The 25,186-nt window shown below is 46.5% G+C and overlaps 14 non-coding genes and 55 pseudogenes across 14 annotated transcripts; all 69 read left to right on the top strand.

The window, feature by feature from the left end:
• Positions 1 to 104: 104 nt before the first annotated feature.
• Positions 105 to 223, top strand: LOC136729547 (uncharacterized; annotated as a pseudogene).
• A 216-nt stretch (positions 224 to 439) lies between these two features.
• Positions 440 to 558, top strand: LOC136729686 (uncharacterized; annotated as a pseudogene).
• A 220-nt stretch (positions 559 to 778) lies between these two features.
• Positions 779 to 897, top strand: LOC136729113 (uncharacterized; annotated as a pseudogene).
• Positions 898 to 1,107: 210 nt separating this feature from the next.
• Positions 1,108 to 1,226, top strand: LOC136729399 (5S ribosomal RNA). The gene has a single exon (XR_010808999.1). It is a non-coding gene; the product is annotated as a 5S ribosomal RNA (ribosomal RNA).
• Positions 1,227 to 1,442: 216 nt separating this feature from the next.
• Positions 1,443 to 1,561, top strand: LOC136729442 (uncharacterized; annotated as a pseudogene).
• A 209-nt stretch (positions 1,562 to 1,770) lies between these two features.
• Positions 1,771 to 1,889, top strand: LOC136728824 (uncharacterized; annotated as a pseudogene).
• Positions 1,890 to 2,103: 214 nt separating this feature from the next.
• Positions 2,104 to 2,222, top strand: LOC136729298 (5S ribosomal RNA). The gene has a single exon (XR_010808908.1). It is a non-coding gene; the product is annotated as a 5S ribosomal RNA (ribosomal RNA).
• A 216-nt stretch (positions 2,223 to 2,438) lies between these two features.
• Positions 2,439 to 2,557, top strand: LOC136729396 (5S ribosomal RNA). The gene has a single exon (XR_010808996.1). It is a non-coding gene; the product is annotated as a 5S ribosomal RNA (ribosomal RNA).
• Positions 2,558 to 2,774: 217 nt separating this feature from the next.
• On the top strand, positions 2,775 to 2,893 carry LOC136729546 (uncharacterized; annotated as a pseudogene).
• Positions 2,894 to 3,102: 209 nt separating this feature from the next.
• On the top strand, positions 3,103 to 3,221 carry LOC136728823 (uncharacterized; annotated as a pseudogene).
• Positions 3,222 to 3,435: 214 nt separating this feature from the next.
• Positions 3,436 to 3,554, top strand: LOC136729296 (5S ribosomal RNA). Its single transcript, XR_010808906.1, has one exon. It is a non-coding gene; the product is annotated as a 5S ribosomal RNA (ribosomal RNA).
• Positions 3,555 to 3,770: 216 nt separating this feature from the next.
• On the top strand, positions 3,771 to 3,889 carry LOC136729672 (uncharacterized; annotated as a pseudogene).
• A 213-nt stretch (positions 3,890 to 4,102) lies between these two features.
• Positions 4,103 to 4,221, top strand: LOC136729723 (uncharacterized; annotated as a pseudogene).
• Positions 4,222 to 4,430: 209 nt separating this feature from the next.
• LOC136729611 (uncharacterized) lies at positions 4,431 to 4,549 on the top strand (annotated as a pseudogene).
• A 224-nt stretch (positions 4,550 to 4,773) lies between these two features.
• Positions 4,774 to 4,892, top strand: LOC136729554 (uncharacterized; annotated as a pseudogene).
• Positions 4,893 to 5,110: 218 nt separating this feature from the next.
• On the top strand, positions 5,111 to 5,230 carry LOC136729508 (uncharacterized; annotated as a pseudogene).
• A 207-nt stretch (positions 5,231 to 5,437) lies between these two features.
• Positions 5,438 to 5,556, top strand: LOC136729602 (uncharacterized; annotated as a pseudogene).
• A 556-nt stretch (positions 5,557 to 6,112) lies between these two features.
• Positions 6,113 to 6,231, top strand: LOC136729570 (uncharacterized; annotated as a pseudogene).
• Positions 6,232 to 6,446: 215 nt separating this feature from the next.
• On the top strand, positions 6,447 to 6,565 carry LOC136729100 (uncharacterized; annotated as a pseudogene).
• Positions 6,566 to 7,121: 556 nt separating this feature from the next.
• LOC136728983 (uncharacterized) lies at positions 7,122 to 7,240 on the top strand (annotated as a pseudogene).
• Positions 7,241 to 7,455: 215 nt separating this feature from the next.
• On the top strand, positions 7,456 to 7,574 carry LOC136729610 (uncharacterized; annotated as a pseudogene).
• A 209-nt stretch (positions 7,575 to 7,783) lies between these two features.
• Positions 7,784 to 7,902, top strand: LOC136729503 (uncharacterized; annotated as a pseudogene).
• A 212-nt stretch (positions 7,903 to 8,114) lies between these two features.
• On the top strand, positions 8,115 to 8,233 carry LOC136729496 (uncharacterized; annotated as a pseudogene).
• Positions 8,234 to 8,451: 218 nt separating this feature from the next.
• On the top strand, positions 8,452 to 8,570 carry LOC136728987 (uncharacterized; annotated as a pseudogene).
• Positions 8,571 to 8,781: 211 nt separating this feature from the next.
• On the top strand, positions 8,782 to 8,900 carry LOC136729488 (uncharacterized; annotated as a pseudogene).
• A 213-nt stretch (positions 8,901 to 9,113) lies between these two features.
• Positions 9,114 to 9,232, top strand: LOC136729000 (uncharacterized; annotated as a pseudogene).
• Positions 9,233 to 9,458: 226 nt separating this feature from the next.
• LOC136729187 (5S ribosomal RNA) lies at positions 9,459 to 9,577 on the top strand. The gene has a single exon (XR_010808852.1). It is a non-coding gene; the product is annotated as a 5S ribosomal RNA (ribosomal RNA).
• A 210-nt stretch (positions 9,578 to 9,787) lies between these two features.
• Positions 9,788 to 9,906, top strand: LOC136729552 (uncharacterized; annotated as a pseudogene).
• A 223-nt stretch (positions 9,907 to 10,129) lies between these two features.
• LOC136728853 (uncharacterized) lies at positions 10,130 to 10,248 on the top strand (annotated as a pseudogene).
• Positions 10,249 to 10,806: 558 nt separating this feature from the next.
• Positions 10,807 to 10,925, top strand: LOC136729601 (uncharacterized; annotated as a pseudogene).
• Positions 10,926 to 11,481: 556 nt separating this feature from the next.
• On the top strand, positions 11,482 to 11,600 carry LOC136729569 (uncharacterized; annotated as a pseudogene).
• A 215-nt stretch (positions 11,601 to 11,815) lies between these two features.
• On the top strand, positions 11,816 to 11,934 carry LOC136729099 (uncharacterized; annotated as a pseudogene).
• Positions 11,935 to 12,490: 556 nt separating this feature from the next.
• On the top strand, positions 12,491 to 12,609 carry LOC136728982 (uncharacterized; annotated as a pseudogene).
• Positions 12,610 to 12,825: 216 nt separating this feature from the next.
• LOC136729609 (uncharacterized) lies at positions 12,826 to 12,944 on the top strand (annotated as a pseudogene).
• A 209-nt stretch (positions 12,945 to 13,153) lies between these two features.
• On the top strand, positions 13,154 to 13,272 carry LOC136729502 (uncharacterized; annotated as a pseudogene).
• Positions 13,273 to 13,485: 213 nt separating this feature from the next.
• Positions 13,486 to 13,604, top strand: LOC136729495 (uncharacterized; annotated as a pseudogene).
• A 218-nt stretch (positions 13,605 to 13,822) lies between these two features.
• On the top strand, positions 13,823 to 13,941 carry LOC136728986 (uncharacterized; annotated as a pseudogene).
• Positions 13,942 to 14,152: 211 nt separating this feature from the next.
• On the top strand, positions 14,153 to 14,271 carry LOC136729628 (uncharacterized; annotated as a pseudogene).
• A 210-nt stretch (positions 14,272 to 14,481) lies between these two features.
• Positions 14,482 to 14,600, top strand: LOC136728832 (uncharacterized; annotated as a pseudogene).
• Positions 14,601 to 14,818: 218 nt separating this feature from the next.
• Positions 14,819 to 14,937, top strand: LOC136729707 (5S ribosomal RNA). The gene has a single exon (XR_010809053.1). It is a non-coding gene; the product is annotated as a 5S ribosomal RNA (ribosomal RNA).
• A 219-nt stretch (positions 14,938 to 15,156) lies between these two features.
• On the top strand, positions 15,157 to 15,275 carry LOC136729639 (uncharacterized; annotated as a pseudogene).
• A 214-nt stretch (positions 15,276 to 15,489) lies between these two features.
• On the top strand, positions 15,490 to 15,608 carry LOC136728999 (uncharacterized; annotated as a pseudogene).
• Positions 15,609 to 15,834: 226 nt separating this feature from the next.
• On the top strand, positions 15,835 to 15,953 carry LOC136729175 (5S ribosomal RNA). Its single transcript, XR_010808851.1, has one exon. It is a non-coding gene; the product is annotated as a 5S ribosomal RNA (ribosomal RNA).
• Positions 15,954 to 16,163: 210 nt separating this feature from the next.
• Positions 16,164 to 16,282, top strand: LOC136729536 (uncharacterized; annotated as a pseudogene).
• Positions 16,283 to 16,508: 226 nt separating this feature from the next.
• LOC136728852 (uncharacterized) lies at positions 16,509 to 16,627 on the top strand (annotated as a pseudogene).
• A 558-nt stretch (positions 16,628 to 17,185) lies between these two features.
• Positions 17,186 to 17,304, top strand: LOC136729474 (uncharacterized; annotated as a pseudogene).
• A 209-nt stretch (positions 17,305 to 17,513) lies between these two features.
• Positions 17,514 to 17,632, top strand: LOC136729379 (5S ribosomal RNA). The gene has a single exon (XR_010808982.1). It is a non-coding gene; the product is annotated as a 5S ribosomal RNA (ribosomal RNA).
• A 216-nt stretch (positions 17,633 to 17,848) lies between these two features.
• LOC136728948 (uncharacterized) lies at positions 17,849 to 17,966 on the top strand (annotated as a pseudogene).
• Positions 17,967 to 18,177: 211 nt separating this feature from the next.
• On the top strand, positions 18,178 to 18,296 carry LOC136729453 (uncharacterized; annotated as a pseudogene).
• A 210-nt stretch (positions 18,297 to 18,506) lies between these two features.
• LOC136728830 (uncharacterized) lies at positions 18,507 to 18,625 on the top strand (annotated as a pseudogene).
• A 214-nt stretch (positions 18,626 to 18,839) lies between these two features.
• LOC136729514 (uncharacterized) lies at positions 18,840 to 18,958 on the top strand (annotated as a pseudogene).
• Positions 18,959 to 19,175: 217 nt separating this feature from the next.
• LOC136728985 (uncharacterized) lies at positions 19,176 to 19,294 on the top strand (annotated as a pseudogene).
• Positions 19,295 to 19,505: 211 nt separating this feature from the next.
• Positions 19,506 to 19,624, top strand: LOC136729627 (uncharacterized; annotated as a pseudogene).
• Positions 19,625 to 19,834: 210 nt separating this feature from the next.
• Positions 19,835 to 19,953, top strand: LOC136728828 (uncharacterized; annotated as a pseudogene).
• Positions 19,954 to 20,180: 227 nt separating this feature from the next.
• On the top strand, positions 20,181 to 20,299 carry LOC136729513 (uncharacterized; annotated as a pseudogene).
• A 218-nt stretch (positions 20,300 to 20,517) lies between these two features.
• LOC136729642 (5S ribosomal RNA) lies at positions 20,518 to 20,636 on the top strand. Its single transcript, XR_010809047.1, has one exon. It is a non-coding gene; the product is annotated as a 5S ribosomal RNA (ribosomal RNA).
• A 209-nt stretch (positions 20,637 to 20,845) lies between these two features.
• Positions 20,846 to 20,964, top strand: LOC136729487 (uncharacterized; annotated as a pseudogene).
• A 213-nt stretch (positions 20,965 to 21,177) lies between these two features.
• On the top strand, positions 21,178 to 21,296 carry LOC136728998 (uncharacterized; annotated as a pseudogene).
• Positions 21,297 to 21,522: 226 nt separating this feature from the next.
• Positions 21,523 to 21,641, top strand: LOC136729163 (5S ribosomal RNA). Its single transcript, XR_010808850.1, has one exon. It is a non-coding gene; the product is annotated as a 5S ribosomal RNA (ribosomal RNA).
• A 210-nt stretch (positions 21,642 to 21,851) lies between these two features.
• Positions 21,852 to 21,970, top strand: LOC136729535 (uncharacterized; annotated as a pseudogene).
• A 226-nt stretch (positions 21,971 to 22,196) lies between these two features.
• LOC136728850 (uncharacterized) lies at positions 22,197 to 22,315 on the top strand (annotated as a pseudogene).
• A 216-nt stretch (positions 22,316 to 22,531) lies between these two features.
• On the top strand, positions 22,532 to 22,650 carry LOC136729762 (uncharacterized; annotated as a pseudogene).
• A 220-nt stretch (positions 22,651 to 22,870) lies between these two features.
• LOC136729111 (uncharacterized) lies at positions 22,871 to 22,989 on the top strand (annotated as a pseudogene).
• A 222-nt stretch (positions 22,990 to 23,211) lies between these two features.
• On the top strand, positions 23,212 to 23,330 carry LOC136729332 (5S ribosomal RNA). Its single transcript, XR_010808939.1, has one exon. It is a non-coding gene; the product is annotated as a 5S ribosomal RNA (ribosomal RNA).
• Positions 23,331 to 23,546: 216 nt separating this feature from the next.
• On the top strand, positions 23,547 to 23,665 carry LOC136729398 (5S ribosomal RNA). The gene has a single exon (XR_010808998.1). It is a non-coding gene; the product is annotated as a 5S ribosomal RNA (ribosomal RNA).
• A 216-nt stretch (positions 23,666 to 23,881) lies between these two features.
• On the top strand, positions 23,882 to 23,999 carry LOC136729320 (5S ribosomal RNA). Its single transcript, XR_010808928.1, has one exon. It is a non-coding gene; the product is annotated as a 5S ribosomal RNA (ribosomal RNA).
• A 216-nt stretch (positions 24,000 to 24,215) lies between these two features.
• LOC136729213 (uncharacterized) lies at positions 24,216 to 24,334 on the top strand (annotated as a pseudogene).
• A 216-nt stretch (positions 24,335 to 24,550) lies between these two features.
• Positions 24,551 to 24,669, top strand: LOC136729626 (uncharacterized; annotated as a pseudogene).
• A 225-nt stretch (positions 24,670 to 24,894) lies between these two features.
• LOC136728843 (5S ribosomal RNA) lies at positions 24,895 to 25,013 on the top strand. The gene has a single exon (XR_010808821.1). It is a non-coding gene; the product is annotated as a 5S ribosomal RNA (ribosomal RNA).
• Positions 25,014 to 25,186: the final 173 nt, after the last annotated feature.

Here is a 25,186-nt window from a genome sequence, read left to right as displayed (position 1 = left end):
TGATATTTTTCCCTCCATTTTTCTATTTTTTTTTTTTTTTTTTTGCTGGAAATTCCGTCAATACCCGCCAACCTTTAAGAGACATCATGCAGCCAAGCCTTTCGGCTTGTGGCCACACCTTCCTAAATGCGCCCGATCTCGTCAGATCTCGGATGCTAAACGGGGCAGGGCCTGGTCAGTACTTGGATGGGAGACCTCCTAGAAATACCAGGTGCTGCAAGCTTTTTACGTCTCCTGGGTAACTTCATCGTAGCTCTTAATACTCTCTTTTTGTCTCCAGGAGATATAATTGAAGAATTGTACACGTACCCGGCTACCTTCAACACGCTTTGCTGCACTGATATTTTTCCCTCCATTTTTCTTTTTTCTTTTGTTTCTTGCTGGAAGTTCCATCAATACCCTCCAGCCTTTAAGAGACATCATGCAGCCAGGCCTCTTGGCTTGAGGCCACACCGTCCTGAAGACGCCCGATCTCGTCAGATCTCGGAAGCTAAACGGGGCAGGGCCTCGTCAGTACTTGGATGGGAGACCTCCTGGAAATACCTGGTGCTGCAAGCTTTTTACGTCTCCTGGGAAACTTCATCGTAGCTCTTAATACTCTCTATCTGTCTGGAGGAGATATAATTGAAGTATTGTACACGTACCCGGCTACTTTCAACAGCCTTTGCTGCACTGATATTTTTCCCTCCATATTCCATTTTTTTTTTTTTTTTTTTTTGCTGGAAGTTCCGTCAATACCCGCCAGCCTTTAAGAGACATCATGCAACCAGGCCTCTCAGTTTGCGGACACACAGTCCTGAACGCCCCCGATCTCATCAGATCTTGGAATTTAAACGGGGCAGGGCCTGGTCAGTACTTGGATGGGTGACCTCCTGGAAATGCCAGGTGCTGCCAGCAATTTACGTCTCCTGGGTAACTTCATCGTAGCTCTTAATACTCTCTTTCTGTCTGGAGGAGATATAATTGAAGAATTGTACACGTACCCGGCTACTTTCAACACCCTTTGCTGCACTGGTATTTTTCCCACTATTTTTCTTTTTTTTTTTTGCTGGTAGTTCCGTCGATACCCGCCAGCCTTTAAGAGACATCATGCAGCCAGGCATCTTGGCTTGTGGCCACACCGTCCTGAATGTGCCTGATCTCGTCAGATCTCGGAAGCTAAACGGGGCAGGGCCTGGTCAGTACTTGGATGGGAGACCTCCTGGAAATACCAGGTGTTGCAAGCTTTTTACGTCTGCTGGGTAAGTTTATCGTAGCTCTTAATACTCTCTTTCTGTCTGGAGGAGATATAATTGAAGTATTGTACACGTATCCAGCTACTGTCAACACCCTTTGCTGCACTGATATTTTTCCATCCATTTTTCTTTTTTTTTTTTTTTTTTGCTGGAAGTTCCGTCAATACCCGCCAACCTTTAAGAGACATCATGCAGCCAGGCCTCTTGGCTTGCGGCCACACCGTCCTGAATGCGCCAGATCTCGTCAGATCTCGGAAGCTAAACGGGGCAGGGCCTGGTCAGTACTTGGATGGGAGACCTCCGAGAAATACCAGGTGCTGCAAGCCTTTTACGTCTCCTGGGTAACTTCATCGTAGCTCTTAATACTCTCTTTCTGTCTGGAGGAGATATAATTGAAGAATTGTACACGTACTAGGCTACTTTCAACACCCTTTGCTGCACTGGTATATTTCCCTCTATTTTTCTTTTTTTTTTTGCTGGCAGTTCCGTCAATACCCGCCAGCCTTTAAGAGACATCATGCAGCCAGGCATCTCGGCTTGCGGCCACACCATCCTGAACGCGCCCGATCTCGTCAGATCTCGGAAGCTAAACGGGGCAGGACCTGGTCGGTACATGAATGTGAGACCTCCTGGAAATACCTGGTGCTGCAAGCTTTTACGTCTCCTGGGTAACTTTATCGTAGCTCTTAATACTCTCTATCTGTCTGGAGGAGATATATTTGAAGTATTGTACACGTACCCAGCTACTGTCAACACCCTTTGCTGCACTGATATTTTTCCATCCATTTTTCTTTTTTTTTTTTTTTTTGCTGGAAGTTCCGTCAATACCCGCCAACCTTTAAGAGACATCATGCAGCCAGGCCTCTCGGCTTGCGGCCACACCGTCCTGAATGCGCCCGATCTCGTCAGATCTCGGAAGCTAAACGGGGCAGGGCTTGGTCAGTACTTGGATGGGAGACCTCCTAGAAATACCAGGTGCTGCAAGCTTTTTACGTCTCCTGGGTAACTTCATCGTAGCTCTTAATACTCTCTTTCTGTCTCCAGGAGATATAATTGAAGAATTGTACACGTACCCGGCTACTTTCAACACCCTGTGCTGCACTGCTATATTTCCCTCTATTTTTCTTTTTATTTTATTTTTTTGCTGGAAGTTCCGTCAATATCCGCCAGCCTTTAAGAGACATCATGCAGCCAGGCATCTCGGCTTGCGGCCACACCATCCTGAACGCGCCCGATCTCGTCAGATCTCGGAAGCTAAACGGGGCAGGGCCTGGTCAGTACTTGGATGGGAGACCTCCTGGAAATACCAGGTGTTGCAAGCTTTTTACGTCTCCTGGGTAACTTTATCGTAGCTCTTAATACTCTCTTTCTGTCTGGAGGAGATATAATTGAAGTATTGTACACGTATCCAGCTACTGTCAACACCCTTTGCTGCACTGATATTTTTCCATCCATTTTTCTTTTTTTTTTTTTTTTTTTGCTGGAAGTTCCGTCAATACCCGCCAACCTTTAAGAGACATCATGCAGCCAGGCCTCTCGGCTTGCGGCCACACCGTCCTGAATGCGCCAGATCTCGTCAGATCTCGGAAGCTAAACGGGGCAGGGCCTGGTCAGTACTTGGATGGGAGGCCTCCGAGAAATACCAGGTGCTGCAAGCCTTTTACGTCTCCTGGGTAACTTCATCGTAGCTCTTAATACTCTCTTTCTGTCTGGAGGAGATATAATTGAAGAATTGTACACGTACTAGGCTACTTTCAACACCCTTTGATGCACTGGTATATTTCCCTCTATTTTTCTTTTTTTTTTTGCTGGCAGTTCCGTCAATACCCGCCAGCCTTTAAGAGACATCATGCAGCCAGGCATCTCGGCTTGCGGCCACACCATCCTGAACGCGCCCGATCTCGTCAGATCTCGGAAGCTAAACGGGGCAGGACCTGGTCGGTACATGAATGTGAGACCTCCTGGAAATACCTGGTGCTGCAAGCTTTTACGTCTCCTGGGTAACTTTATCGTAGCTCTTAATACTCTCTATCTGTCTGGAGGAGATATATTTGAAGAATTGTACACGTACCCAGCTACTGTCAACACCCTTTGCTGCACTGATATTTTTCCATCCATTTTTCTTTTTTTTTTTTTTTTTGCTGGAAGTTCCGTCAATACCCGCCAACCTTTAAGAGACATCATGCAGCCAGGCCTCTCGGCTTGCGGCCACACCGTCCTGAATGCGCCCGATCTCGTCAGATCTCGGAAGCTAAACGGGGCAGGGCTTGGTCAGTACTTGGATGGGAGACCTCCTAGAAATACCAGGTGCTGCAAGCTTTTTACGTCTCCTGGGTAACTTCATCGTAGCTCTTAATACTCTCTTTCTGTCTCCAGGAGATATAATTGAAGAATTGTACACGTACCCGGCTACTTTCAACACCCTGTGCTGCACTGGTATATTTCCCTCTATTTTTCTTTTTATTTTATTTTTTTGCTGGAAGTTCCGTCAATATCCGCCAGCCTTTAAGAGACATCATGCAGCCAGGCATCTCGGCTTGCGGCCACACCATCCTGAACGCGCCCGATCTCGTCAGATCTCGGAAGCTAAACGGGGCAGGACCTGGTCAGTACATGAATGTGAGACCTCCTGGAAATACCTGGTGCTGCAAGCTTTTACGTCTCCTGGGTAACTTTATCGTAGCTCTTAATACTCTCTATCTGTCTGGAGGAGATATAATTGAAGTATTGTACACGTACCCAGCTACTGTCAACATCCTTTGCTGCACTGATATTATTCCATCCATTTTTCTTTTTTTTTTTTTTTTGCTGGAAGTTCCGTCAATACCCGCCAACCTTTAAGAGACATCATGCAGCCAGGCCTCTCGGCTTGTGGCCACACCGTCCTGAATGCGCCCGATCTCGTAAGATCTCGGAAGCTAAACGGGGCAGGGCCTGGTCAGTACTTGGATGGCTGACCTCCTAGAAATATCAAGTGCTGCAAGCTTTTTACTTCTCCTGGGTAACTTCATCGTAGCTCTTAATACGCTCTTTCTGTCTGCAGGAGATATAATTGAAGAATTGTACACGTACCCGGCTACTGTCAACACCCTTTGCTGCACTGGTATTTCTCCCTCCATTTCTCTTTTTTTTTTTGCTGGATGTTCCGACAAAACCCGCCAACCATTAAGAGACATCATGCAGCCCGGCCTCTTGGCTTGCAGCCACACCGTCCTGAACGCCCCCGATCTCATCAGATCTTGGAATTTAAACGGGGCAGGGCCTGGTCAGTACTTGGATGGCTGACCTCCTGGAAATGCCAGGTGCTGCAAGCTTTTTACGTCTCCTGGGTAACTTCATCGTAGCTCTTAATACTCTCTTTCTGTCTCCAGGAGATATAATTGAAGAATTGTACACGTACCCGGCTACTTTCAACACCCTGTGCTGTACTGGTATATTTCCCTCTATTTTTCTTTTTTTTTTTTTTTTTTTTTTTTTTGCTGGAAGTTCCGTCAATACCCGCCAACCTTTAAGAGACATCATGCAGCCAGGCCTCTCGGCTTCCGGCCACACCGTCCTGAACGCCCCCGATCTCGTCAGATCTCGGAAGCTAAACGGGGCAGGGTCTGGTCAGTACTTCGTTGGGTGACCTCCTGGAAATACCAGGTGCTGCAAGCTTTTTACGTCTCCTGGGTAACTTCATCGTAGCTCTTAATACTCTCTTTCAGTCTGGAGGAGATATTATTGAAGAATTGTACACGTAGCCGGCTACTTTCAACAGCCTTTGCTGCACTGATATTTTTCCCTCCATTTTTCTTTTTTTTTTTTTTTTTTTTGCTGGAAGTTCCGTCAATACCCACCAGCCTTTAAGAGACATCATGCAGCCAGGCCTCTTGGCTTGCGGCCACACCATCCTGAACGCGCCCGATCTCGTCAGATCTCGGAAGGTAAAAAGGGGCAGGGCCTGGTCAGTACTTGGATGGGTGACCTCCTGGAAATACCTGGTGCTGCAAGCTTTTTTGTCTCCTGGGTAACTTCATCGTAGCTCTTAGTACTCTCTTTCTGTCTGGAGGAGATATAATTGAAGTATTGTACACGTACACGGCTACTTTCAACACCCTTTGCTGCACTGGTATTTCTCCCTCCATTTCTCTTTTTTTTTTGCTGGCAGTTCCGTCAATACCCGCCAGCCTTTAAGAGACATCATGCAGCCAGGCATCTCGGCTTGCGGCCACACCGTCCTGAACGCGCCCGATCTCGTAAGATCTCGGAAACTGAGTGGGGCAGGGCCTGGTCAGTACTTGGATGGGAGACCTCCTGGAAATACCAGGTGCTGCAAGCTTTTTACGTCTGCTGGGTAAGTTTATCGTAGCTCTTAATACTCTCTTTCTGTCTGGAGGAGATATAATTGAAGTATTGTACACGTACCCGGCTACTTTCAACACCCATTGCTGCACTGATATTTTTCCCTCCATTTTTCTTTTTCTTTATTATTTTTTCTGGAAGTTCCGTCAATATCCGCCAGCCTTTAAGAGACATCATGCAACCTGGCCTCTCGGCTTGCGGACACACAGTCCTGAACAAACCCGATCTCGGAAGATCTCGGAAACTAAACGGGGCAGGACCTGGTCAGTACTTGGATGGGAGATCTTCTGGAAATACCAGGTGCTGCCAACTTTTTACGTCTCCTGGGAAACTTCATCGTAGCTCTTAATACTCTCTTTCTGTCTGGAGAATATATAATTGAAGAATTGTACACGTACCCGGCTACTTTCAAAACCCTGTCCTGCACTGATATTTTTCCCTCCATTTTTCTATTTATTTATTTTTTATTTTTTGCTGGAAGTTCCGTCAATACCCGCCAGCCTTTAAGAGACATCATGCAGCCAGACATCTCGGCTTGCAGCCACACCGTCCTGAACGCGCCCGATCTCGTCAGATCTCGGAAGCTAAACGGGGCAGGACCTGGTCAGTACTTGAATGTGAGACCTCCTGGTAATACCTGGTGCTGCAAGCTTTTACGTCTCCTGGGTAACTTTATCGTAGCTCTTAATACTCTCTATCTGTCTGGAGGAGATATAATTGAAGAATTGTACACGTACCCGGCTACCTTCAACACGCTTTGCTGCACTGATATTTTTCCCTCCATTTTTCTTTTTTCTTTTGTTTTTTGCTGGAAGTTCCATCAATACCCGCCAGCCTTTAAGAGACATCATGCAGCCAGGCCTCTCGGCTTGCGGACACACCGTCCTGAACGCGCCCGATCTCGTCAGATCTCGGAATTTAAACGGGGCAGGGCCTGGTCAGTACTCTTATGGGTTACCTTCTGGAAATACGAGGTGCTGCAAACTTTTTACGTCTCCTGGGTAACTTCATCGTAGCTCTTAATACCCTCTTTCTGTCTCCAGGAGATATAATTGAAGAATTGTACACGTACCCGGCTACTTTCAACAGCCTTTGCTGCACTGATATTTTTCCCTCCATTTTTCTTTTTTTTTTTTTTTTTTTTTGCTGGAAGTTCCGTCAATACCCGCCAGCCTTGAAGAGACATCATGCAGCCGGGCCTCTCGGCTTTCGGCCACACCGTCCTGAACGCGCATGATATTGTCAGATCTCGGAAGCTAAACGGGGCAGGACCTGGTCAGTACTTGAATGTGAGACCTCCTGGAAATACCAGGTGCTGCAAGCTTTTACGTCTCCTGGGTAACTTTATCGTAGCTCTTAATACTCTCTTTCAGTCTGCAGGAGATATAATTGAAGAATTGTACACGTACCCGGCTACTTTCAACACCCTTTCCTGCACTGATATTTTTCCCTCCATTTTTCTATTTTTTTTTTTTTTTTTTTGCTGGAAGTTCCGTCAATACCCGCCAACCTTTAAGAGACATCATGCAGCCAGGCCTTTCGGCTTGTGGCCACACCGTCCTGAATGCGCCCGATCTCGTCAGATCGCGGAAGCTAAAAGGGGCAGGGCCTGGTCAGAACTTGGATGGGAGACCTCCTAGAAATACCTGGTGCTGCAAGCTTTTACGTCTCCTGGGTAACTTTATCGTAGCTCTTAATACTCTCTATCTGTCTGGAGGAGATATAATTGAAGTATTGTACACGCACCCAGCTACTGTCAACACCATTTGCTGCACTGATATTTTTCCATTCATTTTTCTTTTTTTTTTTTTTTTTTGCTGGAAGTTCCGTCAATACCCGCCAACCTTTAAGAGACATCATGCAGCCAGGCCTCTCGGCTTGCGGCCACACCGTCCTGAATGCGCCCGATCTCGTCAGATCTCGGAAGCTAAACGGGGCAGGGCCTGCTCAGTACTTGGATGGGAGACATCCTAGAAATACCAGGTGCTGCAAGCTTTTTACGTCTCCTGGGTAACTTCATCGTAGCTCTTAATACTCTCTTTCTGTCTCCAGGAGATATAATTGAAGAATTGTACACGTACCCGGCTACTTTCAACACCCTTTGCTGCACTGGTATATTTCCCTCTATTTTTCTTTTTTTTTTTGCTGGCAGTTCCGTCAATACCCGCCAGCCTTTAAGAGACATCATGCAGCCAGACATCTCGGCTTGCGGCCACACCGTCCTGAACGCGCCCGATCTCGTCAGATCTCGGAAGCTAAACGGGGCAGGACCTGGTCAGTACTTGAATGTGAGACCTCCTGGAAATACCTGGTGCTGCAAGCTTTTACGTCTCCTGGGTAACTTTATCGTAGCTCTTAATACTCTCTATCTGTCTGGAGGAGATATAATTGAAGTATTGTACACGTTCTCGGCTACTTTCAACACCCATTGCTGCACTGATATTTTTCCCTCCATTTTTCTTTTTTTTTTTTTTTGCTGGAAGTTCCGTCAATACCCGCCAACCTTTAAGAGACATCATGCAGCCAGACATCTCGGCTTGCGGCCACACCGTCCTGAACGCGCCCGATCTCGTCAGATCTCGGAAGCTAAACGGGGCAGGACCTGGTCAGTACTTGAATGTGAGACCTCCTGGAAATACCAGGTGCTGCAAGCTTTTTACGTCTCCTGGGTAACTTCATCGTAGCTCTTAATACTCTCTTTCTGTCTCCAGGAGATATAATTGAAGAATTGTACACGTACCCGGCTACTTTCAACACCCTTTGCTGCACTGATATTTTTCCCTCCATTTTTCTCTTTTTTTTTTTTTTTTTTGCTGGAAATTCCGTCAATACCCGCCAGCCTTTAAGAGACATCATGCAGCCAGACATCTCGGCTTGCGGCCACACCGTCCTGAACGCGCTCGATCTTGTCAGATCTCGGAAGCTAAACGGGGCAGGACCTGGTCAGTACTTAAATGTGAGACCTCCTGGAAATACCAGGTGCTGCCAGCTTTTTACGTCTCCTGGGGAACTTCATCGTAGCTCTTAATACTCTATTTCTGTCTGGAGGAGATATAATTGAAGAATTGTACACGTACCTGGCTACTTTCAACACCCTTTGCTGCACTGATATTTTTACCACCATTTCTCTTTTTTTTTAGTTGCTGTATGTTCCGTCAAAACCCGCCAGCCTTAAAGAGACATCATGCAGCCAGGCGTCTCGGCTTGCGGCCACACCATCCTGAACGCGCCCGATCTCGTCAGATCTCGGAAGCTAAACGGGGCAGGACCTGGTCAGTACTTGAATGTGAGACCTCCTGGAAATACCTGGTGCTGCAAGCTTTTACGTCTCCTGGGTAACTTTATCGTAGCTCTTAATACTCTCTATCTGTCTGGAAGAGATATAATTGAAGTATTGTACACGTACCCAGCTACTGTCAACACCCTTTGCTGCACTGATATTTTTCCATCCATTTTTCTTTTTTTTTTTTTTTGCTGGAAGTTCCGTCAATACCCGCCAACCTTTAAGAGACATCATGCAGAACAGGCCTCTCGGCTTGTGGCCACACCGTCCTGAATGCGCCCGATCTCGTCAGATCTCGGAAGCTAAACGGGGCAGGACCTGGTCAGTACTTGATTGTGAGACCTCCTGGAAATACCTAGTGCTGCAAGATTTTACGTCTCCTGGGTAACTTTATCGTTGCTCTTTATACTCTCTATCTGTCTGGAGGAGATGTATTTGAAGTATTGTACACGTACCCAGCTACTTTCAACACCCTTTGCTGCACTGATATTTTTCCCTCCATTTTTCTTTTTCTTTTTATTTTTTTATTTTTTTTTGCTGGAAGTTCCGTCAATACCCGCCAACCTTTAAGAGACATCATGCAGCCAGGCCTTTCGGCTTGTGGCCACACCGTCCTGAATGCGCCCGATCTCGTCAGATCTCGGAAGCTAAACGGGGCAGGGCCTGGTCAGTACTTGGATGGGAGACCTCCTAGAAATACCAGGTGCTGCAAGCTTTTTACGTCACCTGAGTAACTTCATCGTAGCTCTTAATACTCTCTTTCTGTCTGGAGGAGATATAATTCAAGTATTGTACACGTACCCGGCTACTTTCAACACCCTTTGCTGCACTGGTATTTTTCCCTCTATTTTTCTTTTTTTTTTTTGCTGGCAGTTCCGTCAATACCCGCCAGCCTTTAAGAGACATCATGCAGCCAGGCATCTTGGCTTGCAGCCACACCATCCTGAACGCGCCCGATCTCATCAGATCTTGGAATTTAAACGGGGCAGGGCCTGGTCAGTACTTGGATGGGTGACCTCCTGGAAATACCTGTTGCTGCAAGCTTTTACGTCTCCTGGGTAACTTTATCGTAGCTCTTAATATTCTCTATCTGTCTGGAAGAGATATAATTGAAGTATTGTACACGTTCCCGGCTACTTTCAACACCCTTTGCTGCACTGATATTTTTCCATCCATTTTTCTTTTTTTTTTTTTTTTTTTTTTTTTTGCTGGCAGTTCCGTCAATACCCGCCAGCCTTTAAGAGACATCATGCAGCCAGGCGTCTCGGCTTGCGGCCACACCGTCCTGAATGCGTCCGATCTCGTAAGATCTCGGAAACTGAATGGGGCAGGGCCTGGTCAGTACTTGGATGGGAGACCTCCTGGAAATACCAGGTGCTGCAAGCTTTTTACGTCTGCTGGGTAAGTTTATCGTCGCTCTTAATACTCTCTTTCTGTCTGGAGGAGATATAATTGAAGTATTGTACACGTACCCGGCTACTTTCAACACCCATTGCTGCACTGATATTTTTCCCTCTATTTTTCTTTTTCTTTTTTTTTTTTTCTGGCAGTTCCGTCAATACCCGCCAGCCTTTAAGAGACATCATGCAGCCAGGCGTCTTGGCTTCTGGCCACACCGTCCTGAACGCGCCCGTTCTCGTCAGATCTGGGAAGCTAAACGTGGCAGGGCCTGGTCAGTGTTTGGATGGGTGACCTCCTGGAAATACGAGGTGCTGCAAACTTTTTACGTCTCCTGGGTAACTTCATCGTAGCTCTTAATTCTCTCTTTCTGTCTGGAGGAGATATATTTGAAGAATTGTACACGTACCCGGCTACTTTCAACACCCTTTGCTGCACTGATATTTTTCCCTCCGTTTTTCTTTTTTCTTTTTTTTTTTTTTTTTGGCTGGAAGTTCCGTCAATACCCTCCAGCCTTTGAGAGACATCATGCAGCCAGGACTCTCGGCTTGCGGCCACACCGTCCTGAACGCGCCCGATCTCGTAAGATCTCGGAAACTGAGTGGGGCAGGGCCTGGTCAGTACTTGGATGGGAGACCTCCTGGAAATACCAGGTGCTGCAAGCTTTTTACGTCTGCTGGGTAAGTTTATCGTAGCTCTTAATACTCTCTTTCTGTCTGGAGGAGATATAATTGAAGTATTGTACACGTACCCGGCTACTTTCAACACCCATTGCTGCACTGATATTTTTCCCTCCATTTTTCTTTTTCTTTATTATTTTTTCTGGAAGTTCCGTCAATATCCGCCAGCCTTTAAGAGACATCATGCAACCTGGCCTCTCGGCTTGCGGACACACAGTCCTGAACAAACCCGATCTCGGAAGATCTCGGAAACTAAACGGGGCAGGACCTGGTCAGTACTTGGATGGGAGATCTTCTGGAAATACCAGGTGCTGCCAACTTTTTACGTCTCCTGGGAAACTTCATCGTAGCTCTTAATACTCTCTTTCTGTCTGGAGAATATATAATTGAAGAATTGTACACGTACCCGGCTACTTTCAAAACCCTGTCCTGCACTGATATTTTTCCCTCCATTTTTCTATTTATTTATTTTTTATTTTTTGCTGGAAGTTCCGTCAATACCCGCCAGCCTTTAAGAGACATCATGCAGCCAGACATCTCGGCTTGCAGCCACACCGTCCTGAACGCGCCCGATCTCGTCAGATCTCGGAAGCTAAACGGGGCAGGACCTGGTCAGTACTTGAATGTGAGACCTCCTGGTAATACCTGGTGCTGCAAGCTTTTACGTCTCCTGGGTAACTTTATCGTAGCTCTTAATACTCTCTATCTGTCTGGAGGAGATATAATTGAAGAATTGTACACGTACCCGGCTACCTTCAACACGCTTTGCTGCACTGATATTTTTCCCTCCATTTTTCTTTTTTCTTTTGTTTTTTGCTGGAAGTTCCATCAATACCCGCCAGCCTTTAAGAGACATCATGCAGCCAGGCCTCTCGGCTTGCGGACACACCGTCCTGAACGCGCCCGATCTCGTCAGATCTCGGAATTTAAACGGGGCAGGGCCTGGTCAGTACTCTTATGGGTTACCTTCTGGAAATACGAGGTGCTGCAAACTTTTTACGTCTCCTGGGTAACTTCATCGTAGCTCTTAATACCCTCTTTCTGTCTCCAGGAGATATAATTGAAGAATTGTACACGTACCCGGCTACTTTCAACAGCCTTTGCTGCACTGATATTTTTCCCTCCATTTTTCTTTTTTTTTTTTTTTTTTTTTGCTGGAAGTTCCGTCAATACCCGCCAGCCTTGAAGAGACATCATGCAGCCGGGCCTCTCGGCTTTCGGCCACACCGTCCTGAACGCGCATGATATTGTCAGATCTCGGAAGCTAAACGGGGCAGGACCTGGTCAGTACTTGAATGTGAGACCTCCTGGAAATACCAGGTGCTGCAAGCTTTTACGTCTCCTGGGTAACTTTATCGTAGCTCTTAATACTCTCTTTCAGTCTGCAGGAGATATAATTGAAGAATTGTACACGTACCCGGCTACTTTCAACACCCTTTCCTGCACTGATATTTTTCCCTCCATTTTTCTATTTTTTTTTTTTTTTTTTTGCTGGAAGTTCCGTCAATACCCGCCAACCTTTAAGAGACATCATGCAGCCAGGCCTTTCGGCTTGTGGCCACACCGTCCTGAATGCGCCCGATCTCGTCAGATCGCGGAAGCTAAAAGGGGCAGGGCCTGGTCAGAACTTGGATGGGAGACCTCCTAGAAATACCTGGTGCTGCAAGCTTTTACGTCTCCTGGGTAACTTTATCGTAGCTCTTAATACTCTCTATCTGTCTGGAGGAGATATAATTGAAGTATTGTACACGCACCCAGCTACTGTCAACACCATTTGCTGCACTGATATTTTTCCATTCATTTTTCTTTTTTTTTTTTTTTTTTTGCTGGAAGTTCCGTCAATACCCGCCAACCTTTAAGAGACATCATGCAGCCAGGCCTCTCGGCTTGCGGCCACACCGTCCTGAATGCGCCCGATCTCGTCAGATCTCGGAAGCTAAACGGGGCAGGGCCTGCTCAGTACTTGGATGGGAGACATCCTAGAAATACCAGGTGCTGCAAGCTTTTTACGTCTCCTGGGTAACTTCATCGTAGCTCTTAATACTCTCTTTCTGTCTCCAGGAGATATAATTGAAGAATTGTACACGTACCCGGCTACTTTCAACACCCTTTGCTGCACTGGTATATTTCCCTCTATTTTTCTTTTTTTTTTTGCTGGCAGTTCCGTCAATACCCGCCAGCCTTTAAGAGACATCATGCAGCCAGACATCTCGGCTTGCGGCCACACCGTCCTGAACGCGCCCGATCTCGTCAGATCTCGGAAGCTAAACGGGGCAGGACCTGGTCAGTACTTGAATGTGAGACCTCCTGGAAATACCTGGTGCTGCAAGCTTTTACGTCTCCTGGGTAACTTTATCGTAGCTCTTAATACTCTCTATCTGTCTGGAGGAGATATAATTGAAGTATTGTACACGTTCTCGGCTACTTTCAACACCCATTGCTGCACTGATATTTTTCCCTCCATTTTTCTTTTTTTTTTTTTTTTGCTGGAAGTTCCGTCAATACCCGCCAACCTTTAAGAGACATCATGCAGCCAGACATCTCGGCTTGCGGCCACACCGTCCTGAACGCGCCCGATCTCGTCAGATCTCGGAAGCTAAACGGGGCAGGACCTGGTCAGTACTTGAATGTGAGACCTCCTGGAAATACCAGGTGCTGCAAGCTTTTTACGTCTCCTGGGTAACTTCATCGTAGCTCTTAATACTCTCTTTCTGTCTCCAGGAGATATAATTGAAGAATTGTACACGTACCCGGCTACTTTCAACACCCTTTGCTGCACTGATATTTTTCCCTCCATTTTTCTCTTTTTTTTTTTTTTTTTTGCTGGAAATTCCGTCAATACCCGCCAGCCTTTAAGAGACATCATGCAGCCAGACATCTCGGCTTGCGGCCACACCGTCCTGAACGCGCTCGATCTTGTCAGATCTCGGAAGCTAAACGGGGCAGGACCTGGTCAGTACTTAAATGTGAGACCTCCTGGAAATACCAGGTGCTGCCAGCTTTTTACGTCTCCTGGGGAACTTCATCGTAGCTCTTAATACTCTATTTCTGTCTGGAGGAGATATAATTGAAGAATTGTACACGTACCTGGCTACTTTCAACACCCTTTGCTGCACTGATATTTTTACCACCATTTCTCTTTTTTTTTAGTTGCTGTATGTTCCGTCAAAACCCGCCAACCATTAAGAGACATCATGCAGCCAGGCCTCTTGGCTTGCAGCCACACTGTCCTGAACGCCCCCGATCTCATCAGATCTTGGAATTTAAACGGGGCAGGGCCTGGTCAGTACTTGGATGGGAGACCTCCTAGAAATACCAGGTGCTGCAAGCTTTTTACGTCTCCTGGGTAACTTCATCGTAGCTCTTAATACTCTCTTTCTGTCTCCAGGAGATATAATTGAAGAATTGTACACGTACCCGGCTACTTTCAACACCCTTTGCTGCACTGGTATATTTCCCTCTATTTTTCTTTTTTTTTTTTGCTGGCAGTTCCGTCAATACCCGCCAGCCTTTAAGAGACATCATGCAGCCAGGCATCTCGGCTTGCGGCCACACCATCCTGAACGCGCCCGATCTCGTCAGATCTCGGAAGCTAAACGGGGCAGGACCTGGTCAGTACATGAATGTGAGACCTCCTGGAAATACCTGGTGCTGCTAGCTTTTACGTCTCCTGGTTAACTTTATCGTAGCTCTTAATACTCTCTATCTGTCTGGAGGAGATATAATTGAAGAATTGTACACGTACCCAGCTACTGTCAACACCCTTTGCTGCACTGATATTTTTCCCTCCATTTTTCTCTTTTTTTTTTTTTTTTTTTGCTGGAAATTCCGTCAATACCCGCCAGCCTTTAAGAGACATCATGCAGCCAGACATCTTGGCTTGCGGCCACACCATCCTGAACGCGCCCGATCTCGTCAGATCTCGGAAGCTAAACGGGGCAGGGCCTGGTCAGTACTTGGATGGGAGACCTCCTGGAAATACCTGGTGCTGCAAGCTTTTTACGTCTCCTGGGTAACTTCATCGTAGCTCTTAATACTCTCTTTCTGTCTCCAGGAGATATAATTGAAGAATTGTACACGTACCCGGCTACTTTAAACACCCTTTCCTGAACTGATATTTTTCCCTCCATTTTTCTTTTTTTTTTTTTTTTTTTTTGCTGGAAATTCCGTCAATACCCGCCAGCCTTTAAGAGACATCATGCAGCCAGACATCTCGGCTTGCGGCCACACCGTCCTGAACGCGCCCGATCTTGTCAGATCTTGGAAGCTAAACGGGGCAAGGCCTGGTCAGTACTTGGATGGGTGTCCTCCTGGAAATACCAGGTGCTGCAAGCTTTTTACGTCTCCTGGGTAACTTCATCGTAGCTCTTAATACTCTCTTTCAGTCTGGAGGAGATATAATTGAAGAATTGTACACGTACCTGGCTACTTTCAACACCCTTTGCTGCACTGATATTTTTACCTCCATTTTTCTTTTTTTTTTTTTTTGCTGGAAGTTCCGTCAATACCCGCCAGCCTTTAAGAGACATCATGCAGAACAGGCCTCTCGGCTTGTGGCCACACCGTCCTGAATGCGCCCGATCTCGTCAGATCTCGGAAGCTAAACGGGGCAGGACCTGGTCAGTACTTGATTGTGAGACCTCCTGGAAATACCTAGTGCTGCAAGATTTTACGTCTCCTGGGTAACTTTATCGTTGCTCTTTATACTCTCTATCTGTCTGGAGGAGATGTATTTGAAGTATTGTACACGTACCCAGCTACTTTCAACACCCTTTGCTGCACTGATATTTTTCCCTCCATTTTTCTTTTTCTTTTTATTTTTTTATTTTTTTTTGCTGGAAGTTCCGTCAATACCCGCCAACCTTTAAGAGACATCATGCAGCCAGGCCTTTCGGCTTGTGGCCACACCGTCCTGAATGCGCCCGATCTCGTCAGATCTCGGAAGCTAAACGGGGCAGGGCCTGGTCAGTACTTGGATGGGAGACCTCCTAGAAATACCAGGTGCTGCAAGCTTTTTACGTCACCTGAGTAACTTCATCGTAGCTCTTAATACTCTCTTTCTGTCTGGAGGAGATATAATTCAAGTATTGTACACGTACCCGGCTACTTTCAACACCCTTTGCTGCACTGGTATTTTTCCCTCTATTTTTCTTTTTTTTTTTTGCTGGCAGTTCCGTCAATACCCGCCAGCCTTTAAGAGACATCATGCAGCCAGGCATCTCGGCTTGCGGCCACACCATCCTGAACGCGCCCGATCTCATCAGATCTTGGAATTTAAACGGGGCAGGGCCTGGTCAGTACTTGGATGGGTGACCTCCTGGAAATACCTGTTGCTGCAAGCTTTTACGTCTCCTGGGTAACTTTATCGTAGCTCTTAATATTCTCTATCTGTCTGGAAGAGATATAATTGAAGTATTGTACACGTTCCCGGCTACTTTCAACACCCTTTGCTGCACTGATATTTTTCCATCCATTTTTCTTTTTTTTTTTTTTTTTTTTTTTTTTTTTGCTGGCAGTTCCGTCAATACCCGCCAGCCTTTAAGAGACATCATGCAGCCAGGCGTCTCGGCTTGCGGCCACACCGTCCTGAATGCGTCCGATCTCGTAAGATCTCGGAAACTGAATGGGGCAGGGCCTGGTCAGTACTTGGATGGGAGACCTCCTGGAAATACCAGGTGCTGCAAGCTTTTTACGTCTGCTGGGTAAGTTTATCGTCGCTCTTAATACTCTCTTTCTGTCTGGAGGAGATATAATTGAAGTATTGTACACGTACCCGGCTACTTTCAACACCCATTGCTGCACTGATATTTTTCCCTCTATTTTTCTTTTTCTTTTTTTTTTTTTCTGGCAGTTCCGTCAATACCCGCCAGCCTTCAAGAGACATCATGCAGCCAGGCGTCTTGGCTTCTGGCCACACCGTCCTGAACGCGCCCGTTCTCGTCAGATCTGGGAAGCTAAACGTGGCAGGGCCTGGTCAGTGTTTCGATGGGTGACCTCCTGGAAATACGAGGTGCTGCAAACTTTTTACGTCTCCTGGGTAACTTCATCGTAGCTCTTAATTCTCTCTTTCTGTCTGGAGGAGATATATTTGAAGAATTGTACACGTACCCGGCTACTTTCAACACCCTTTGCTGCACTGATATTTTTCCCTCCGTTTTTCTTTTTTCTTTTTTTTTTTTTTTTTGGCTGGAAGTTCCGTCAATACCCTCCAGCCTTTGAGAGACATCATGCAGCCAGGACTCTCGGCTTGCGGCCACACAGTTCTGAACGTGCCCGATCTCGTCAGATCTCGGAAACTAAACGGGGCAGGGCCTGGTCAGTACTTGGATGGGTGACCTTCTGGAAATACCAGGTGCTGCAAGCTTTTTCGGCTCCTGGGTAACTTCATCGTAGCTCTAAATACTCTCTTTCTGTCTGGAGGAGATATAATTGAAGTTTTGTACACGTACCCGGCTACTTTCAACACACTTTGCTGCACTGATATTTTTCCCTAAGTTTTTTTTTTTTTTTTTTGCTGGAAGTTCCGTCAATACCCACCAGCCTTTAAGAGACATCATGCAGCCAGGCTTTTTGGCTTGCAGCCACACCGTCCTGAACGCGCCCGATCTCGTCAGATCTCGGAAGCTGAATGGGGCAGGGCCTGGTCAGTACTTGGATGGGTGACCTCCTGGAAATACCAGGTGCTGCAAGCTTTTTTCGTCACTTGGGTAACTTCATCGTAGCTCTTAATACTCTCTTTCTGTCTGGAGGAGATATAATTGAAGTATTGTACACGTACCCGGCTACTTTCAACACCCATTGCTGCACTGATATTTTTCCCTCCATTTTTCTTTTTCTTTATTAATTTTTCTGGAAGTTCCGTCAATATCCGCCAGCCTTTAAGAGACATCATGCAGCAAGGCCTCTTGGCTTGCGGCCACACCGTCCTGAACGCGCCCGATCTCGTCAGATCTCGGAAGCTAACGGGGCAGGACCTGGTCAGTACATGAATGAGAGACCTCCTGGAAATACCAGGTGCTGCAAGCTTTTTACGTCTCCTGGGTAACTTCATCATAGCTCTTAATACTCTCTTTCAGTCTGTAGGAGATATAATTGAAGTATTGTACACGTACCCGGCTACTTTCAACACCCTTTGCTGCACTGATATTTTTACCACCATTTCTCTTTTTTTTTATTTGCTGGATGTTCCGTCACAACCCGCCAACCATTAAGAGACATCATGCAGCCAGGCCTCTCGGCTTGCAGCCACACCGTCCTGAATGCGCCCGATCTCGTCAGATCTCGGAAGCTAAACGGGGCAGGACCTGGTCAGTACTTGGATGGGAGACCTCCTAGAAATACCAGGTGCAGCAAGCTTTTTACGTCTCCTGGGTAACTTCATCGTAGCTCTTAATACTCTCTTTCTGTCTCCAGGAGATATAATTGAAGAATTGTACACGTACCCGGCTACTTTCAACACCCTTTGCTGCACTGGTATATTTCCCTCTATTTTTCTGTTTTTTTTTTGCTGGCAGTTCCGTCAATACCCGCCAGCCTTTAAGAGACATCATGCAGCCAGGCATCTCGGCTTGCGGCCACACCATCCTGAACGCGCCCGATCTCGTCAGATCTCGGAAGCTAAACGGGGCAGGACCTGGTCAGTACATGAATGTGAGACCTCCTGGAAATACCTGGTGCTGCTAGCTTTTACGTCTCCTGGGTAACTTTATCGTAGCTCTTAATACTCTCTATCTGTCTGGAGGAGATATAATTGAAGTATTGTACACGTATCCAGCTACTGTCAACACCCTTTGCTGCACTGATATTTTTCCATCCATTTTTCTTTTTTTTTTTTTTTTTGCTGGAAGTTCCGTCAATACCCGCCAACCTTTAAGAGACATCATGCAGCCAGGCCTCTCGGCTTGCGGCCACACCGTCCTGAACGCGCCCGAATTCGTAAGATCTCGGAAGCTAAACGGGGCAGGACCTGGTCAGTACTTGGATGGGAGACCTCCTGGAAATACCTGGTGCTGCAAGCTTTTACGTCTCCTGGGTAACTTTATCATAGCTCTTAATTCTCTCTTTCTGTCTGGAGGAGATATAATTGAAGAATTGTACACGTACCCAGCTACTGTCAACACCCTTTGCTGCACTGATATTTTTCCCTCCATTTTTCTCTTTTTTTTTTTTTTTTTTGCTGGAAATTCCGTCAATACCCGCCAGCCTTTAAGAGACATCATGCAGCCAGACATCTCGGCTTGCGGCCACACCGTCCTGAACGCGCTCGATCTTGTCAGATCTCGGAAGCTAAACGGGGCAGGACCTGGTCAGTACTTAAATGTGAGACCTCCTGGAAATACCAGGTGCTGCCAGCTTTTTACGTCTCCTGGGGAACTTCATCGTAGCTCTTAATACTCTATTTCTGTCTGGAGGAGATATAATTGAAGAATTGTACACGTACCTGGCTACTTTCAACACCCTTTGCTGCACTGATATTTTTACCACCATTTCTCTTTTTTTTTAGTTGCTGTATGTTCCGTCAAAACCCGCCAACCATTAAGAGACATCATGCAGCCAGGCCTCTTGGCTTGCAGCCACACTGTCCTGAACGCCCCCGATCTCATCAGATCTTGGAATTTAAACGGGGCAGGGCCTGGTCAGTACTTGGATGGGAGACCTCCTAGAAATACCAGGTGCTGCAAGCTTTTTACGTCTCCTGGGTAACTTCATCGTAGCTCTTAATACTCTCTTTCTGTCTCCAGGAGATATAATTGAAGAATTGTACACGTACCCGGCTACTTTCAACACCCTTTGCTGCACTGGTATATTTCCCTCTATTTTTCTTTTTTTTTTTTGCTGGCAGTTCCGTCAATACCCGCCAGCCTTTAAGAGACATCATGCAGCCAGGCATCTCGGCTTGCGGCCACACCATCCTGAACGCGCCCGATCTCGTCAGATCTCGGAAGCTAAACGGGGCAGGACCTGGTCAGTACATGAATGTGAGACCTCCTGGAAATACCTGGTGCTGCTAGCTTTTACGTCTCCTGGTTAACTTTATCGTAGCTCTTAATACTCTCTATCTGTCTGGAGGAGATATAATTGAAGTATTGTACACGTATCCAGCTACTGTCAACACCCTTTGCTGCACTGATATTTTTCCATCCATTTTTCTTTTTTTTTTTTTTTTTTTTTTTTTTTTTTGTTGGAAGTTCCGTCAATACCCGCCAACCTTTAAGAGACATCATGCAGCCAGGCCTCTCGGCTTGCGGCCACACCGTCCTGAACGCGCCCGAATTCGTAAGATCTCGGAAGCTAAACGGGGCAGGACCTGGTCAGTACTTGGATGGGAGACCTCCTGGAAATACCTGGTGCTGCAAGCTTTTACGTCTCCTGGGTAACTTTATCATAGCTCTTAATTCTCTCTTTCTGTCTGGAGGAGATATAATTGAAGAATTGTACACGTACCCAGCTACTGTCAACACCCTTTGCTGCACTGATATTTTTCCCTCCATTTTTCTCTTTTTTTTTTTTTTTTTTTGCTGGAAATTCCGTCAATACCCGCCAGCCTTTAAGAGACATCATGCAGCCAGACATCTTGGCTTGCGGCCACACCATCCTGAACGCGCCCGATCTCGTCAGATCTCGGAAGCTAAACGGGGCAGGGCCTGGTCAGTACTTGGATGGGAGACCTCCTAGAAATACCAGGTGCTGCAAGCTTTTTACGTCTCCTGGGTAACTTCATCGTAGCTCTTAATACTCTCTTTCTGTCTCCAGGAGATATAATTGAAGAATTGTACACGTACCCGGCTACTTTAAACACCCTTTCCTGAACTGATATTTTTACCACCATTTCTCTTTTTTTTTTTGCTGGCAGTTCCGTCAATACCCGCCAGCCTTTAAGAGACATCATGCAGCCAGGCGTCTCGGCTTGCGGCCACACCATCCTGAACGCGCCCGATCTCGTCAGATCTCGGAAGCTAAACGGGGCAGGACCTGGTCAGTACTTGAATGTGAGACCTCCTGGAAATACCTGGTGCTGCAAGCTTTTACGTCTCCTGGGTAACTTTATCGTAGCTCTTAATACTCTCTATCTGTCTGGAAGAGATATAATTGAAGTATTGTACACGTACCCAGCTACTGTCAACACCCTTTGCTGCACTGATATTTTTCCATCCATTTTTCTTTTTTTTTTTTTTTGCTGGAAGTTCCGTCAATACCCGCCAACCTTTAAGAGACATCATGCAGAACAGGCCTCTCGGCTTGTGGCCACACCGTCCTGAATGCGCCCGATCTCGTCAGATCTCGGAAGCTAAACGGGGCAGGACCTGGTCAGTACTTGATTGTGAGACCTCCTGGAAATACCTAGTGCTGCAAGATTTTACGTCTCCTGGGTAACTTTATCGTTGCTCTTTATACTCTCTATCTGTCTGGAGGAGATATATTTGAAGTATTGTACACGTACCCAGCTACTTTCAACACCCTTTGCTGCACTGATATTTTTCCCTCCATTTTTCTTTTTCTTTTTATTTTTTTATTTTTTTTTGCTGGAAGTTCCGTCAATACCCGCCAACCTTTAAGAGACATCATGCAGCCAGGCCTTTCGGCTTGTGGCCACACCGTCCTGAATGCGCCCGATCTCGTCAGATCTCGGAAGCTAAACGGGGCAGGGCCTGGTCAGTACTTGGATGGGAGACCTCCTAGAAATACCAGGTGCTGCAAGCTTTTTACGTCACCTGAGTAACTTCATCGTAGCTCTTAATACTCTCTTTCTGTCTGGAGGAGATATAATTCAAGTATTGTACACGTACCCGGCTACTTTCAACACCCTTTGCTGCACTGGTATTTTTCCCTCTATTTTTCTTTTTTTTCTTTGCTGGCAGTTCCGTCAATACCCGCCAGCCTTTAAGAGACATCATGCAGCCAGGCATCTCGGCTTGCGGCCACACCATCCTGAACGCGCCCGATCTCATCAGATCTTGGAATTTAAACGGGGCAGGGCCTGGTCAGTACTTGGATGGGTGACCTCCTGGAAATACCTGTTGCTGCAAGCTTTTACGTCTCCTGGGTAACATTATCGTAGCTCTTAATATTCTCTATCTGTCTGGAAGAGATATAATTGAAGTATTGTACACGTTCCCGGCTACTTTCAACACCCTTTGCTGCACTGATATTTTTCCATCCATTTTTCTTTTTTTTTTTTTTTTTTTTTTTTTTTTTGCTGGCAGTTCCGTCAATACCCGCCAGCCTTTAAGAGACATCATGCAGCCAGGCGTCTCGGCTTGCGGCCACACCGTCCTGAATGCGTCCGATCTCGTAAGATCTCGGAAACTGAATGGGGCAGGGCCTGGTCAGTACTTGGATGGGAGACCTCCTGGAAATACCAGGTGCTGCAAGCTTTTTACGTCTGCTGGGTAAGTTTATCGTCGCTCTTAATACTCTCTTTCTGTCTGGAGGAGATATAATTGAAGTATTGTACACGTACCCGGCTACTTTCAACACCCATTGCTGCACTGATATTTTTCCCTCTATTTTTCTTTTTCTTTTTTTTTTTTTCTGGCAGTTCCGTCGATACCCGCCAGCCTTTAAGAGACATCATGCAGCCAGGCATCTCGGCTTGCGGCCACACCATCCTGAACGCGCCCGATCTCGTCAGATCTCGGAAGCTAAACGGGGCAGGACCTGGTCAGTACTTGATTGTGAGACCTCCTGGAAATACCTAGTGCTGCAAGCTTTTACGTCTCCTGGGTAACTTTATCGTAGCTCTTTATACTCTCGATCTGTCTGGAAGAGATATAATTGAAGTATTGTACACGTACCCGGCTACTTTCAACACCCTTTGCTGCACTGATATTTTTCCCTCCGTTTTTCTTTTTTTTTTTTTTTTTTTTTTTCCTGGAAGTTCCGTCAATACCCGCCAGCCTTTAAGAGACATCATGCAGCCAGGCCTCTCGGCTTGCAACCACACCGTCCTGAACGCGCCCCATCTCGTCAGATCTCGGAAGCTAAACGGGGCAGGGCCTGGTCATTACTTGAATGTGGGACCTCCTGGAAATACCTGGTGCTGCAAGCTTTTTACGTCTCCTGGGTAACTTTATCGTAGCTCTTAACACTCTCTTTCTGTCTGGAGGAGATATAATTGAAGAATTGTTCACGTAACCGGCTACTTTCAACACCCTTTGCTGCACTGATATTTTTCCCTCCATTTTTCTATTTATTTTTTTCTTTTTTTTTTGCTGGAAGTTCCGTCAATACCCGCCAGTCTTTAAGAGACATCATGCAGCCAGGACTCTCGGCTTGTGGCCACACCGTTCTGAACGCGCCCGATCTCGTCAGATCTCGGAAGCTAAACGGGGCAGGGCCTGGTCAGTACTTGGATGGGAGACCTCCTAGAAATACCAGGTGCTGCAAGCTTTTTACGTCTCCTGGGTAACTTCATCGTAGCTCTTAATACTCTCTATCTGTCTGGAGGTGTTATAATTGAGGAATTGTACACGTACCCGGCTACTTTCAACACCCTTTGCTGCACTGATATATTTCCCTCCATTTTTCTTTTTTCTTTTATTTTTTGCTGGAAGTTCCGTCAATACCCTCCAGCCTTTAAGAGACTTCATGCAGCCAGGCCTCTTGGCTTGCGGCCACACCGTCCTGAACGCGCCCGATCTCGTCAGATCTCGGAAGCTGAACGCGGCAGGGCCTGGTCAGTACTTGGATGGGTGACCTCCTGGAAATACCAGGTGCTGCAAGCTTTTTTCGTCACTTGGGTAACTTCATCGTAGCTCTTAATACTCTCTTTCTGTCTGGAGGAGATATAATTGAAGTATTGTACACGTACCCGGCTACTTTCAACACCCATTGCTGCACTGATATTTTTCCCTCCATTTTTCTTTTTCTTTATTAATTTTTCTGGAAGTTCCGTCAATATCCGCCAGCCTTTAAGAGACATCATGCAGCAAGGCCTCTTGGCTTGCGGCCACACCGTCCTGAACGCGCCCGATCTCGTCAGATCTCGGAAGCTAACGGGGCAGGGCCTGGTCAGTACTTGGATGGGTGACCTCCTGGAAATACCAGGTGCTGCAAGCTTTTTACGTCTCCTGGGTAACTTCATCATAGCTCTTAATACTCTCTTTCAGTCTGTAGGAGATATTATTGAAGAATTGTACACGTACCCGGCTACTTTCAAAACCCTTTGCTGCACTGATATTTTTCCCTCCATTTTTCTTTTTTCTTTTTTTTTTTGCTGGAAGTTTCGTCAATACCCGCCAGCCTTAAAGAGACATCATGCAGCCGGGCCTCTCGGCTTTCGGCCACACCGTCCTGAACGCGCATGATATCGTCAGATCTCGGAAGCTAAACGGGGCAGGACCTGGTCAGTACTTGAATGTGAGACCTCCTGGAAATACCAGGTGCTGCAAGCTTTTACGTCTCCTGGGTAACTTTATCGTAGCTCTTAATACTCTCTATCTGTCTGGAGGAGATATAATTGAAGTATTGTACACGTACCCAGCTACTGTCAACACCATTTGCTGCACTGATATTTTTCCATCCATTTTTCTTTTTTTTTTTTTTTTTTTGCTGGAAGTTCCGTCAATACCCGCCAACCTTTAAGAGACATCATGCAGCCAGGCCTCTCGGCTTGCGGCCACACCGTCCTAAATGCGCCCGATCTCGTCAGATCTCGGAAGCTAAACGGGGCAGGACCTGGTCAGTACTTGGATGGGAGACCTCCTAGAAATACCATGTGCTGCAAGCTTTTTACGTCTCCTGGGTAACTTCATCGTAGCTCTTAATACTCTCTCTCTGTCTGGAGGAGATATAATTGAAGTATTGTACACGTATCCAGCTACTGTCAACACCCTTTGCTGCACTGATATTTTTCCATCCATTTTTCTTTTTTCTTTTTTTTCTTTTTTTTTTTTCTGGAAGTTCCGTCAATACCCGCTAACCTTTAAGAGACATCATGCAGCCAGGCCTTTCGGCTTGTGGCCACACCGTCCTGAATGCGCCCGATCTCGTCAGATCTCGGAAGCTAAACGGGGCAGGGCCTGGTCAGTACTTGGATGGGAGACCTCCTAGAAATACCAGGTGCTGCAAGCCTTTTACGTCTCCTGGGTAACTTCATCGTAGCTCTTAATACTCTCTTTCTGTCTCCAGGAGATATAATTGAAGAATTGTACACGTACCCGGCTACTTTCAACACCCTTTCCTGCACTGATATTTTTCCCTCCATTTTTCTATTTTTTTTTTTTTTTTTTTGCTGGAAATTCCGT

This window comes from Amia ocellicauda, unplaced genomic scaffold (genome assembly GCF_036373705.1).
Source record: "Amia ocellicauda isolate fAmiCal2 unplaced genomic scaffold, fAmiCal2.hap1 HAP1_SCAFFOLD_30, whole genome shotgun sequence".
NCBI lineage: Eukaryota > Metazoa > Chordata > Actinopteri > Amiiformes > Amiidae > Amia > Amia ocellicauda.
The sequence above is the reverse complement of the archived record's forward strand: the minus strand, read 5'-3'. Positions and strand labels throughout refer to the sequence as shown.